Source organism: Myotis nattereri (genome assembly GCF_964212035.1).
Source record: "Myotis nattereri genome assembly, chromosome: 5".
Classification (NCBI taxonomy): Eukaryota; Metazoa; Chordata; class Mammalia; order Chiroptera; family Vespertilionidae; genus Myotis; species Myotis nattereri.
The window spans coordinates 67,997,900-68,009,662 of record NC_138080.1 but is presented as its reverse complement, the minus strand read 5'-3'; the positions used below and the strand labels follow the sequence as shown (position 1 = coordinate 68,009,662).

The following is an 11,763-nucleotide window of genomic DNA, read 5'->3' as shown; positions in this document are numbered from 1 at the left end:
CCATATGTAAAATGCCTAGACCAGTGCCTATAGCACATAGCAGGTGCTAGAACCATCCTGGAGAGAATCGGAGATGTGATCCCATAATTAACTTTGTACACTCTGATGTGATATACAGATGGGTGTTATTTACATTAGTGACATCTAGTAGTTTTCAAATTCTTACTTAAAAATTGAACTCTCTGTTTTCCAATGTCACAGGGCTCTGACTGCCCTGCATGAATAAGTGTCCAGTAAATGGTAGCTACTGTTATTTTCCTGTTGTTCTTTAAAAGCAGGGGGTAAGGTTGACATTGTCATTATGAGGACTGATTATTCTTCAGGCCCAGAAAGGCTGACTCTCCCCAGCCTAGGCTGTTTGCTGGGCAATGGTGTGCAACTGATTGGACTGATGCCAATCAAACTGATTTGTTCTAAAGGCCAGAAAAACTGGACTGAGCATAATAACTACGTGTTCTAATTATGTTTATCCTCGAATTGTTTCTTTCTATTAACAATAGCTGGAAGAGCGTTGAATGGGAGTGGGGTGGCAGTTTTCAGACCTGTATCCAGTCCTCCATAATTCCTAGCTTTACTATTATATGACAGCAAAAACTGACTTAACCTTCCCAGCTCCATTTCCTCACCTTTTGAATGAGAGTTCGGGCTAGAGGATCTTTAAGGATCCTTTCTGTAACCTTTTATAACCCAAACAATTTAAGTTCCACATGGCTCAGCCTGTGTAAGAAGGAATTCAAATAAATTGTGTGATACCCAAGAAGTAATTAGAGTTCTTAAAATATTATTTTAGTTTCTCAATAAATTGCCAAACTGGGGTTTGCTTTTTGTTTTTTTTGAGGTATTCGTTTAAAAAAAATAACACCGTTACACATTTCACATACCAGACAATGCACCCATTTAAAGAGTACAAGTCAATAGATTTTAGTATGAGGTATACATTCTTAATATAGAAAAAGCATCTTAAAATATCTGTACTTCACTGTCATCTTCATCCCTTTTCACATGGACATCAGGTGCTCCCCAAAGCTCTGAATCTTCAACTGACACCTCCCAACCATGAAAACCTCCTTGATATCCATTTTACATGATTCTCCTTCCTTCTCTTGCTACCTCTCTCAGCTCTTTAATGAATATAATGAACTGGGACTTGTCCATTTTTCTATTTTCTCTCAATCTGCTCAATATTCAGATTCTGAGCAACAAAGCAGAGTCCAAGAGCAACCTGGACAGTTAAGAAAATTTTCCATTTTGACATAAAAGGGGACCTGGGGCCTGGAGGGAGGACGGTGAAGTCTCCCACTTACCTGTCATTCCTGTTTCTCTGTGGGCACATCGTGGCTCCTCCTCCCACTTGTTCCACCCTGCACTCTCAGGTGGCCCTGCCTTCATGCACACCTGGAAGTGCAGTGCTGTGTCTGCGGGAGGCCTAGGGCTTCAGGGGACCAACTGTTGAATCACCCTCTCACAGATTGACGCAGATTACACTTGTCCCATTTGTGCTGTAAAATTATAAGGCTTTACTCCTTATTTTTCTCTTCTACCTAAGGGGAGTAGACCTCTTGATAGCATCTCTGGGATGGTGTGGGTGTGCCCATGTAGTGACAGGCCTGCCCTTGTCTGCTGCAGCAGGCCCTTGCCTGATAAGGCCACACCAGGCTTCTCAGCTCCCCGGGAAGTCATCTCCATGCAGTGTGAACATTTCACTGTGACCTAGTTTGTTGTTTTACTGAATTTCATACTGATGAAAATCAATTAAAGAATAAATATTTATTAAGCACCTGCTGTGTTCAAACTGTGCCCTAAGTATTCTGTGTAATACATAGTCCCTAGTCTCATGTGGTTTTAAAATGGAGAAGTGTATATAAGCACATTGAACATTATCATAGTAGACCTAAAAAGAAGCTTATTTTTTTGGACAAACTGGAATTCTTTTTTTAAAATGGGAAATATTTTTATAATAGATTGATTGGATAAATAATAAATAATGCATTATTTATTGTAAAATTTTTTGGTAATACATAGAAATATGAAGGAGAAAGTATAAAGGAGAAATTTTGTTTCCTAGAAACCTTTAGTTGTTTTAAAGATTTTTAATTTTTAAAATTTATTATTTTAAAAATATTTTTATTGATTTTTAGAGAGAGAGGAATGGAAAGGGAGAGAGAGAAACATCTATGTGAGAGTGAAACATTGATCGGCCACCTCCTGTACTCTCTACTAGGGATCTAGCCCGTAACTTGGGCATGTGCCCAGATCAGGAATCGAACCAGCAATCTTTCGATGCTCAACCAACTGAGTCAAACTGGCCAGGGCAAGAAACCATTAGAGGTTTGTTTTCTTTATTAAAGTATTACATATGTGTCTTTATCTCCCCATTGCCCCCACCCTCACCCCCCTACTCATGCCCTCACCCACCCTGGTGTCTGTGTCCATTGGTTAGGCTTATATACATGCATACAAGTCCTTTGGGTGATCTCTCCTCCTTACTCCCACCCTCCCTTGCCTTCCCTCTGAGGTTTGATGGTCTGATCGATGCTTCTCTGTCTCTGGATCTGTTTTTGTTCATCAGTTTATGTTGTTCATTATATTCCATAAATGAGTGAGATAATGTGGTATTTATCTTTCTTTGACTGACTGACTTAGCTTAGCATAATGCTCTCCAGGTCTATCCATGCTGTTGCAAATGGTAAGAATTCCTTCTTTTTTACTGCAGCATAGTATTCCATTGTGTAGATGTACCAAAGTTTTTTAATCCACTCATCAGCTGATGGGCACTTAGGCTGTTTCCAAATCTTAGTTATGGTAAATTGTGCTGCTATGAACATAGGGGTACATATATCCTTTCTGATTGGTGTTTTTAGTTTCTTGAGATATATATTCCTAGAAGTGGGATCACTGGGTCAAATGGGAGTTACATTTTTTGTTTTTGAGGAAACTCCATACTGTTCTCCACAGTGGCTGCACCAGTCTGCATTCCCACCAGCAGTGCAGAAGGTTCCTTTTTCTCCACATCCTTGCCAGCACTTGTCATTTGTTGATTTGTTGATGATAGCCATTCTGACAGGTGTGAGATGGTACCTATTGTCGTTTTGATTTGCATCTCTCAGATGATTAGTGACATTGAGCATGTTTTCATATGTCTCTTGGCCTTCCTTATGTCCTCTTTTGAAAAGTATCTATTTAGGTCCATTGCCCATTTTTTGATTGGGTTGTTTATCTACCTTTTGTTAAGTTGTATGAGTTCCCTGTAAATGTTAGAGATTAAAACCTTATCATTGGTGATAACATTGGCAAATATGTTCTCCCATGCAGTGGGGTTTCTTGTTGTTTTGTTGATGGTTTCTTTTGCTGTACAGAGCTTTTTATTTTGATGTAGTCTCATTTGTTTATTTTCTCTTTAGGTTCCATTGCCCTAGGAGCTATATCAGTGAAGATATTGCTTCGGCATATGTCTGAGATTTTGCTGTCTGTGGATGCCTCTAATATTTTTATGGTTTACTGTCTTATGTTTAAGCCCTTTATCCATTTTGAGTTTATTTTGTGTATGGTATAAATTGGTGGTCTAGTTTCATTTTTTGCATGTATCTGTCCAATTTTCCCAACACCATTTATTGAAGATTCTGCCTTGACTCCATTGTATATTCTTGCCTTCTTTTCAAATATTTTGATGAACATCCTTCTAGTCATCTTGCTGTGCATATACATACACTTATATTATACACACATAATGCTACATAAATGATTTTATAATATACTCAATAATTTTTTTTTCACTCAGAAGTATGCCAGGAACTAGTTTATCAATCCATGTAGATGGGCATCATTACATTTAATTATAGCAGAGTATTCAATTGTATCACTATACTTTATTTAACTAATTCCCTATTAATGGAAATTTAAATTATTTTCAATTTCTTTAACATATTATAAATAATCAGTGTACATGTGTCCAATTATGCTCTTACCATAAATTCCTGGAGGTGGAATTACTGGCTTAAAGGATATGAGTATTTAAGATTTTGATATGTAATGCCATATTTCCCTAAAAAAACATGTTCCTGATTCAGATGCTGTTTTCCCCTTAGCCAACTCTGAAGGCCCCTCAGGTGGAACAAATTTATGGCCGCCTGTGTGTCTTAGCCAAGACATCCTCTAGCTATGGATCCTCTTCCATAGTCAGGGAGGCAGGAAGCATTGAAAGTGCCAGGGAGTTAGTGTGACCTCCTAACTAATAAATGACGGGAATTAGTAGATAAATAAATGCCCCATTCCTCAGAAGAATTCAGTTTGTTGCCTGTATTGCTATCCTGTGCAGTATTTCACTGATTTGCTTTCCTCCCTTGCTGCGTGACTTCCCCACTCATTTACTTGGCTTTCTGGGATTTCTACTCAAATCTTAGTCTTGGGCCTGCTTTTGGGAGAACCCAAATAAAGACATCCTTCATATTAGAAATGAAACGTGTGGTGTGCAGAACAGTGCCCCCCCCCCCCCCCCCCAAGATGTCCACGTACTAATCCTTGGAACCTGTGAAATGTTACCTTACATGGCAAAAGGGACTTTGCAGATTTAAGCACAGATTGGGAACCTTGAGATGGGAAGATTATCCTGGGTTACCCGAGTGGCCCCAGTGAATCACAAGGCTCCTTCAAAGTGAAAGGAGGAGGCAGGAGAGGAGTGTCAGAAGGAAATGGGAAGAGTAGTCAGAAATGCGGTTTTTCTGGTTTGGAAGATGGAGGAAGTGTCCATGAGCCAAGGATTGTGTATGGCCTCTGGAAACTGGAAAAGGCAAAGACATGGATTCTCCCCTAGAACCTCTAGAAAGGAACCAGCTCTGCTCACAACTTGATTTTAGCCCAGCCGTGGGCAAACTACGGTCCGCGGGCCGGATCCTGCCCGTTTGAAATGAATAAAACTAAAAAAAAAATAAAAGACCGTACCCTTTTATGTAATGCTGTTTACTTTGAATTTATATCAGTTCACACAAACACTCCATCCATGCTTTTGTTCCGGCCCTCCGGTCCAGTTTAAGAACCCACTGTGGCCCTCGAGTTAAAAAGTTTGCCCACCCCTGTTTTAGCCCCTATGGTAAGACCTATATCGGAGTTCTAATCTACAGAACTGTACGATGACAAACTTTTGCCAAGTTTCTGGTAATCTGTTACAGCAGCAATGGAAAACTAATAAGAAGGAAACTTCCGCCAGAAGCATCATATGGCAGTGCTTATTGTTCCAAACAAGGGGCATGAGCAGTGATGCTCGCAGAAGGGAGAAGTCATGAAGCGTTCCCTCCTCTTGAGTGCAGCTGGAGTTTGCTTGTGGGTGAGTTTAGAGTAGATGACTCAATGGCCATTAAGTACAGGCCTGTGGCCAGAAACTCTCCCAACAAACTGAGGGTTTATGTTTTAATTTACTTGAAAATTCTGTCAGGCTTTAAAAAAATTTATTGTGTAGAAAAATTATCTGGGAAAATAAAAAGATCTTCTGGGAAATTTGTTAAAAATGCAGATCCTTGGATCTCATTTTGCCAGAGGTTCTGGTCAAAAGGTCTGGAATAGGGTGCAGGAATTTGCAGGTTATCCTGACACAGGCTGCTTTTGGGACTTTCCCACTAGAAACCCCTGTTCCTTGGTGGCTGGGACGGGGTCTCCGTGACACCTATTCTGTCAGACAGGCTGTAGAGACAAGATCAGAAAAGAAAGGAGTCACTAGAAATCATCTACTCCTGTATCATGTACAAAAATCCTAGTTTAGTTTCTGCTCGGGGGAATGTGTCACAACAGCAATTAGAGTCAACTGAAGCCTGCTTTTCATAGATGGATGTGGCCTGGGTATCTGGACCCCTGCACCCCTGCACCTCTGAGGATCGTTTGATCTTATGGTAGGTTTGCCTGCAGTAGCATTTCCTCATTTGGCTAATAGGCATATCATTTCCAGATGACCTTGGAGAGCCAGGCTGTTGGGCTCTTACTGGAAGAAGCACACTCAAACATTTGGAACATCCTAAGGATTACAGATGTGCTGAAGGGTGTCTTAGATCTTCTCCAGTGAGGGCTGTGTAGGTCACCCCAAAAGAATGCTTGCATTTGCCTCATGCCTTTTTGAAGGAGGGGCTGTGCTTGTCTAGCTCCATGCAGCTCTCTGAAATGTCAGAAGATAAGAAATGCTTCTCAGCACGAAGGCTTCCAGACACATATGTGACAAGAAATTTGGCATCAGCTTTGTGTCAGATGTCTAGGATAAAGCAATATGGGTATAGTATTTCTAGTGCTATTTTGGTGCCTTGTGCATGAGCCTGCAGCATTAGAAAAACTGCTTTTCAGCTTTGGCGGTAGCCTTACTGGCACTTGGTGTGCATGTCTGAAAGTACAGTTGTGCCATACACTAGGGACGGGCTGCAGCAAGTCACCTACAGTCACGGTGCCCTTGAGGGACCCAGGCATTCCACAGCCTGCGATGACTTGGGTGGTACAGGCACAGTGCCTTATAAGCATTAATCAGCTCTTGCATCACCCGCATGAAGTAGGTAAACACGCTTATCCTCACTTTTTCAGACAGGCAGCTGAAACATGGAGAGCCCAACAAACAAGGTCACTCACTCAGTCAGTTTACTTATCTTACTGTTTAGTGATAGCAGGTGAATGCTTTCAGAAAGAATTTCTGCTGTATACTAGATGCCCGGTGCACGAATTCATGAACAGATGAGGCACCCTAGGCCTACCTGGAGATCAGGGCCGATCAGGGCCATCTCACCCAGTCCCAATTGGGGCCTGCCAACTGGGGGGATGGATAGGGGGGTAGGGACAGCAGGAGGTAAGCCAGTTGGCCTGGGGGAGGGACTGGCCAGGGGGAGAGACCGCGGGAGGTTGGCCGGCTGCGGGGAGGTACATGGGGGAGGTTGGCCGGCTGCAGGAGGTTGGCTGTGGGAGTGCACTGACCACCAGGGGGCAGCTCCTGTGTTAAGCATCTGCCCCCTGGTGGTCAGTGTGTGTCATAGCAACTGGTCGTTTGGTCATAACGGATGCTTAGGCTTTTATATATGTAGATAATTCAGGGAGTATGCCTCTTGGGGAGAGAGCACTTTTGGTGGTTGTGCCTGGCTGGAAGACTTGAAATTCCCAGTCTGGCTGTTCATTGATTGGGAGCAAATGTCTGGGGCACTTGGCTTAATGCCTGCCATAGGCAGTGAGAAAAAAATGTGTAAAAAAAAGCAAAATATGGTAATGTAGTAAGTTTGTTACAGTAATAATATCTACATAGGAATATTGTATATAAAATCTGAGTGATAGATAATACACTCCTCTCACCCAAGGTATTTGACCAGGGGTGGGCAAACTTTTTGACTCGAGGGCCACAATGGGTTCTTAAACTGGACCGGAGGGCTGGAACAAAAGCATGGATGGAGTGTTTGTGTGAACTAATATAAATTCAAAGTAAACATCATTACATAAAAGGGTACGGTCTTTTATTTTTTTTTAGTTTTATTCATTTCAAACGGGCCGGATCCGGCCAACGGGCTGTAGTTTGCCCACGGCTGTATTTGACACTGATTGACTCCCCTTTTAATTTTATTTCTATTTAATTAATTAATTTTTTTAAAGTCCAGTGATAAGCTGTGGACACCATAATTTAAGAAAGTCAACAGGAACCTAAAGTGGAGAGTCCCCTGAATTATTCAAATATGGAAAAAGAAGATCTGTGAGAAAAGGTGAAGGCATTGTTTTTAAGTAGTAGAAAGGAAGTTGGTGGAAAATATATCATAAAAATTTATAGAAGGCAATTTAATTTTCTACTGATGACAACAGTTGAAAAAATGGGTTTATTTCAGAGCATAGGAGGTTTAAAGAGCCATAAGAAAGAAATTCCCAGTGTTGAGGATGTGAAAAAAACAGGATAGTTTACTCAGAAAGGAATGCCTTTTCCTGAAAGTCCCTCATAAGCAGGCTAAGGCATCTAGGCATGACTAATTGACAGGGTTAATGGCCTCACATGATGCTCCCCTCCCCCCCCACCCAGCCCATACCCTAAGTGAACTGCCAGTAGTGATGGTGAGGAGGCTAAAAAGCTAATTCCAATGTAACCCTGATATTTGGGGGCTAGCAATCAGAATCCATGCCAGCCAGCTCAGTGTACATTCTTGATAACCTATAATTAAGTCACTACCTCCTTCCCAGAAACTGGTCTTGCAGAACCTGTTACAGAAGCCATAAAACTGGGAACAGTGCACTGCCCTGGAGTGAGGGTTATTAACACTGGCTCCAGGCCAGACCATCAGGTATGGCCTGGAGAACCCCAACACCTGGGGGCCTTCTTGCAAGGCCTGCGAAAAGGGACCGGAAGCATAATCCGTATTTGCGGGACAAAGACCACAGGGAGATATAAAGAGAAGCCCCCTGCATGTTACTTTACTCAGATTTGGGAAGTTATTCCCTGCGCCTGCCGGCGTATTAAACAATGTCCCTCCTTTTCTTTAAAGCGTCGCTTGGTTTTTCTTTGGTCTTCTGCAACAACGGTAGAAAGGTTTTTTTTCCTTTCAACTTTGTAGGCTGAAATAATTTTAGACTTACAGAAGAGTTGCAAAACTAGTATCCTTCGGTATCCACAGAGGATTGGTTCTAGGACCCGTGCAGATAGATATCCAAATCCATGGATGCTCAAGTTCTTTATAGAAATGGTTTATGATTTGTATAGAACTTATGCAAATACTCCCATATACTTTAATCATCTCTATATTACTTACAATGCCTAATACAGTGTCAATGCTATGTAAGTAGTTGTTATACTGTATTGCAGTGATTGCGAACCTTTTGAGCTCGGTGTGTCAGCATTTTGAAAAACCCTAACTTAACTCTGGTGCCGTGCCACATATAGAAATTTTTTGATATTTGCAACCATAGTAAAACAAAGACTTGTATTTTTGATATTTATTTTATATATTTAAGTGCCATTTAACAAAGAAAAATCAACCAAAAAAATGAGTTCGCGTGTCACCTCTGACATGCATGTCATAGGTTCGCCATCACTGCTGTATTGTGTAGGGTATAATGACAAGGAAAAACAAGTCTGAACATGTTCAGTACAGACAACCATTATAGGCCTAACTATATAGAATATGTCAGCAACAAAATAACCCCTCCCCCCAAATATTTTTAACTTGTGTTGGTTGAATCTTTGAATGTGGAACCTGTGGGTACAGAGAGATGACTGTACATAGAGTTCCCATATATCTTTTACCCAGCTTTTCCTGATGTAACATTTTACACAACCATGGAACAATGATCAAAACTGTAAAACAGGGGCGGGGACTTTTGAGGGAAAGCAGAATAGGGAGGGCTATGGATGTCCACAAATCCTTCTACAGACAGATCATTTTTATTTGTTTGATATGTTGGAATTCCACATGGGACTTTGTTAAAACAAAATGATCCTATTGCAAGAAATTTAGAAACCATAGATCTAGGAAGAGGGGTAGTTAGACTGACCTCTACTCCTAGAATTTGGTGCTTTTGATAATTACTTCACTTGTCAAATAGAGGGTAAATGTGTTCGGAAAGGCATTTTTTAATATAACACATATTTTGTGGCACATATACTTTTTTTTTTTTTTAGCGGTCACAAAGGCAATTTATTAACAGAAAATAATTTGAGGAGTCCTATTCACAGACGGCGACCACGGCGACCTCCCTTTCTGCGGGTGCTGTCGGAGGGGATGGGAGGGACATCCTCAATCCGTCCGATCTTCATTCCCGAACGGGCAAGGGCTCTTAGAGCTGACTGGGCCCCTGGTACAGGGGTCTTGGTCCTATTTCCTCCTGTGGCCTGGAGTTTTATGTGAAGAGCAGTGATGCCCAGCTCCTTGCACCTCTGGGCCACATCCTGGGCAGCCAACATGGCAGCATATGGAGAGGATTCATCTCAGTCAGCCTTCACCTTCATCCCACCAGTCACACGGCAGATGGTTTCCTTGCCAGAAAGATCCGTGACATGGACGAAAGTGTCATTGAAGGATGCAAAGATGTGGCAGACACCAAATACATTTTCTCCTTCAGCCACCTGAGGCCCGAGGCTGATGACCTGTTCTTCCTTCTTTTCCTTCCCCTTGCGAGGTGCCATTTCTGCGTGTCTCGTCCAGACTCCGCCACCGGAAAACACATATACTTTTTGATGTTATTGTTTCTTGATCTCTTCAGGCCTATCCTGCCTCTGGTGGGGTCTTTATACTTGTTTTATCCCCAGCACCAAACAATTCCTGGACCAATGTCTATACTTAATTAATATTTGTTCATTGAATTAAATTGGCATGCTCATCCTTTTCTCATTTTTTTCACATGGCTTGCTCCTTACTCATATATCTGCTCAGACCTTCCATGGCCACCCTAACTAAAATAACATTCCTTCTCTTTTTCTTTTTACCCTGTGCTTTTAATTTAGAGTACTTTTCTCTACCTGAAAGATGACCTGTTTGTTAATGTATTTGTTAAAAGTATATGGTCTGTCTTTTACTAATAGTAAGCTCCTTGAGGACAATGACTGTCTTTTGTTGAATCCTTATGCTAGGATGGTATCTAGCACATGGGAGTTTACATAAAACTGTTAAAAGAGTGAATGAATGAATGCAGACATGGCCACCTGTACTTTGAAGATATACATAGTCAACTTCAGCAAGCTTCACTTACACATCTTTGAACTTACAGTTTGCATATATAAAAACCAGCTGCTTGACTATTTTTAAAATCAGATCATTGTATTTATAAATTTCCTCATGTCTTTCACTGATGTTGAAAAACAATTTTTTATTTTAATCTCAAATAGTGGTACTGCAGCAGCTAACCCCATAAGCATATTTTTGAAAGAAAAAGGATAAATCCTATGAAGCGCTGAGCTCTAAGAAGGATAGCTACATTCATGATAGTTGTATTGTCATTATTAATCAATGTTATGCAAAGGAGAAAGAATCACACAGCCCTATCAATGTCATGGGAATTTCATCACCCCGGTTAATAGGAACTCAGAATCTATTAAATGAATTAAAATCATTCAAAATATTATGCATGTGGGCTTCCCACTATATGACAACTGGGCCATTTTTTAGGGCCTGCTATACACAGAGAAGGATTCAAATGCCCTTGATATCTGTCTATATGGATGTGAACAAAGCACCTGATGTATATCTGCTATTTTAAAAACAAAAGCTTTTTTTGTGCACAAAGCTAACAGCAGCAACAACAACAAAAATTCTAATCATGACTCAGTTGAGCAAAGTTTTGGAGAGGGCAGTTTAGAGCCGCTCAGCCTGAAGCGCTATACTTTTGGCACGGTGTTTACAGTTAAAGAGATGGAGACTTCCTAGTCTGTACTGAGTGTGGTGGGCAGAATAATGATGCCCAAGGGTGTCATGCCCTTAATCCGTGGAACCTGTGAATATGTTAGATTACATGGTGAAGGGGAATTTAGTTTCACATGAAGTTAATATTGCTAACCATCTGACCTTACAATGGGGAGATTGTCCTGGATTATCTGAGGGCCCAAGGTAATCACAGTGTCCTTAAAAGTGAAAGAGGGAGGCAGAAGTGTCAGAGTATATTAATAGGAGAAAAACCAACCATTGCTGGCTTTGAAGTTGGAAGAAGGTCATGAGCCAAAGAATGTGGGCCAACTAGAAGCTTGAAAATGCAGGAAAATAGCCTCTTCTGCTAAAGCCTCCAGAAAAGAACCCAGCTTTGGTTTTAGCCTAGTGAGACCCATTTTCAACCTCTGGTGTCCAG

At 41.2% G+C, this 11,763-nt stretch overlaps 1 pseudogene across 1 annotated transcript; it reads right to left on the bottom strand.

The window, feature by feature from the left end:
- Window positions 1-9,591: 9,591 nt before the first annotated feature.
- LOC308520612 (small ribosomal subunit protein uS11-like) lies at window positions 9,592-10,140 on the bottom strand (annotated as a pseudogene). Its single transcript has one exon. The product of its transcript is annotated as a small ribosomal subunit protein uS11-like (transcript).
- Window positions 10,141-11,763: the final 1,623 nt, after the last annotated feature.